Genomic DNA, 3568 nt, shown 5'->3' with positions numbered 1-3568 from the left:
ATATCACTTGTTCTTCAACATGATGAAGGTGATGATTGACGCCCATCACCATTCTCACTCATGAACAAGGTGACTGACAACCATTCTTGTTCTACAAGCATCTGAGGCTTAGTGAATATCTCTTGGATTCCTGATTGCACGATGCATGGTTGATCGCCTGACAACCGAGTGCTCGCCTGACAAACGAGCCAACCATTCCGTGAGATCAGAGTCTTCGTGGTATAGGCAAGAACTGATGGCAGCATTCAAGAGAATCCGGAAGGTCTAACCTTCTCTGTGGTATTCTGAGTAGGATTCAATGATTGAATGACTGTGACGTGCTTCAAACTCCTAGCAGGCTAGGGCGTTAGTGACAGACGCAAAAGTATCAATGGATATTATTCCGGCCTGACCGAGAACCGACAGCTGAATTCCGCTATGCCGTGACAGGACATATGCAATCGCTTTCACTGAGAGGATGGGAGGTAGCTGCTGACAACAGTGAAACCCTACACAAGCTTGCCATGGAAAGGAGTAAGAAGGATTGGATGAAGGCAGTATGAAAGCAGAGAGACGGAAGGGAAGGCATCTTCATACACTTGTCTGAAGCTCTTACACCAATGATATGCATAAGTATCTCTATCTTTATCTTTATATTATTTTCGTTCATCATCATATACATTTGAGTTTGCCTGACTAAGATTTACAAGATGACCATAGCTTGCTTCAATGCTAACAATCTCCGTGGGATCGACCCTTACTCACGTAAGGTATTACTTGGACGACCCAGTGCACTTGCTGGTTAGCTGTGCGAAGTTGTGTAATGCCATGGTATTGAGCTACCACGTTTTTGGAGCCATTACCGGGGATTATGAGAGTTGTGAAAAGTATTGTTCACAATTTCGCGCACCAAGTTTTTGGCGCCGTTGCCGGGGATTGTTCAAGTTTTGAGCAAGCTTTTGGTAACAATGCCTGGGATTGTTCTAGTTTGGACAACTGACGGTTCATCTTGTTGCTTAGATTAGGTATTTATTTTTTTTCGAAATTCTTGAAGATGAATTCTAGAGTTTCATGATGATTTGTTGAAATCTGGCTGGCTGAGAAGCCATGTCTAATCTGATTGGACCGAGGTTTCAACTTATCACCACAAGAGCTTGTTGATTTTCATCAATTTTGCTTTTGGAGCAGTGATCCGCTAAGGCTTGGCTGACCTTTGGTCATGTCTAGTGTTTTGGACCGAAGCTTTCTTTGAAAGCTTGGCTGGCTGTGAAGCCATGTCTAATTCCTGGACCGGAGTCTTAGACTAGCATTGCACTGATTCCTGGAATTCTCATTAAGAATTTTGATACCTTCTTCCACTTAATTTTCGAAAAAAAAAAACACAAAAAAATTACAAAATCATAAAAACCAAAAAAATTATTTGCTGTTTCTTGCTTGAGTCTAGAGTCTCATCTTAAGTTTGGTGTCAAATGCATGTTTTTGTTACATTTTTCGAATCCATGCATATATTTCTTTGTTTTGATCTTTGAATTCTTTTGGCTTGAGTATTTATGTGTCTCATATAGTGTCAGTAGTACACAAACTGCTAAGTTTGGTGTCTTGCATGCATTGTTATTTGATTCTTGTTGCATTTTGATTACTAAAAAATCCAAAAATACTTTTAATTTGTGTCTTTTCAAGTCAATAATACAAAGAATTGAAGATTCAGAACATACTGCAGAGGAATTATACAGAAAAAGCTGAGCATTCAAAAATGCCCAGTGAAGAAGGCAGACTGGCGTTTAAACGCCAGCCAGGGTACCTGGTTGGGCGTTTAACGCCCAAAAAGGTAGCATTTTGGGCGTTAAACGCCAGAATGTATACCATTCTGGGCGTTTAACGCCAGGATGGTGCTAGGGGGAAGATTTTGTTTTCAAATCAATTTTTTTTCAAATTTTCAAAGTTTTTCAAAACCAAATCTTTTTCAAATCATATCTTTTCAATCAAATGTTTTCAAAATCAATTTCTTTCCTTTTTCAAAGATACTTACTATCAATTAATGATTTGATTCAACATTTCAAGTATGTTGCCTTTTCTGTTGAGGAAGGTTTTATGTTTGAATCATATCTTTTCTTGTTAGGCAAGTCATCAATTTCTTTTTAAATCATATCTTTTCAAATTGTTTTCAAAACAAATCTTTTTAAAATGTTTTTCAAATCATATCTTCTCAATTATATCTTTTTAAAACCATAACTTTTCAATCAAATCTTTTTAATCACATTTTTTTTCAAAATAGTTTTCAAATCAAATCTTTTTAATTTCTAATTTCAAAATCTTTTTCAAAAATCACTTGATTTCTTTTTCACTTTTAATTTTCGAAAATTATCAATCAAATTTTCAAAATGTTTTTAAAATCTTTTAATTGAATTTTCGAAAATTCTCTTCCCTCCTTCCCACATCCTTCTATTTATGGAGTACCACTCCTTCTAAATGCACAATTCGAACCTTATCTAATTAAAGTTCGAATTCTTCTTCTCCTTCTTCTTACTATTTCTCTTTTCCTCTGACACTTCAAGGAATCTCTATACTGTGACATAGAGGATTCCACATTTTCTTTTTCTCTCCTCTTTCATATGAGCAGGAGCAGAGACAAAGGCATTCTTGTTGAAGCTGATCCTGAACCCGAAAGGACCTTGAAGAGAAAGCTAAGAGAAGCTAAAGCACAACTCTCTTTAGAGGACCTGACCGAATTCTTCAAGGAAGAAGAACACATGGCAGCCGAAAACAACAACAATGCCAACAATGCAAGGAAGGTGCAGGGTGACTTCACTGCACCTACTCCTGATTTTTATGGGAGAAGCATCTCTATCCCTGCCATTGGAGCAAACAACTTTGAGCTTAAGCCTCAATTAGTTTCTCTAATGCAACAGAATTGCAAGTTCCATGGACTTCCAATGGAAGATCCTCATCAGTTCTTAGCTGAATTCTTGCAAATCTGTGACACAGTCAAGACTAATGGGGTTAACCCTGAGGTCTACAGACTGATGCTATTCCCTTTTGCTGTAAGAGACAGAGCTAGAATATGGTTGGATTCTCAACCTAAAGAAAGCCTGGACTCTTGGGAAAAGCTAGTCAATGCCTTCTTGGCAAAGTTCTTTCCACCACAAAGATGGAGTAAGCTTAGAGTGGAAGTCCAAACCTTCAGACAGAAGGATGGAGAATCCCTCTATGAAGCTTGGGAAAGATACAAACAATTAATCAGAAGATGTCCCTCAGACATGCTTTCTGAATGGAGCATCATAGGTATTTTCTATGATGGTCTCTCTGAACTATCCAAGATGTCTTTGGATAGCTCTGCTGGAGGATCTCTTCATCTGAAGAAGACGCCTACAGAGGCTCAAGAGCTAATTGAAATGGTTGCAAATAACCAATTCATGTACACTTCTGAAAGGAATCCTGTAAACAATGGGACTAGTCAGAAGAAAGGAGTTCTTGAGATTGACACTCTGAACGCCATTTTGGCTCAGAACAAGATATTGACTCAACAAGTCAATTTGATTTCTCAAAGTCTGTCTGGAATGCAAAATGCACCAAACAGTACTAAGGATGC

General features: G+C 38.1%; 1 non-coding gene across 1 annotated transcript; it reads right to left on the bottom strand.

The window, feature by feature from the left end:
- Window positions 1-3134: 3134 nt before the first annotated feature.
- Window positions 3135-3242, bottom strand: LOC130953125 (small nucleolar RNA R71). Its single transcript, XR_009075298.1, has one exon. It is a non-coding gene; the product is annotated as a small nucleolar RNA R71 (small nucleolar RNA).
- Between the last annotated feature and the right edge of the window lie 326 nt (window positions 3243-3568).

Source organism: Arachis stenosperma, chromosome 9, assembly GCF_014773155.1.
Source record: "Arachis stenosperma cultivar V10309 chromosome 9, arast.V10309.gnm1.PFL2, whole genome shotgun sequence".
Classification (NCBI taxonomy): domain Eukaryota; kingdom Viridiplantae; phylum Streptophyta; class Magnoliopsida; order Fabales; family Fabaceae; genus Arachis; species Arachis stenosperma.
This window is presented reverse-complemented; position numbering and strand designations above follow the sequence as displayed.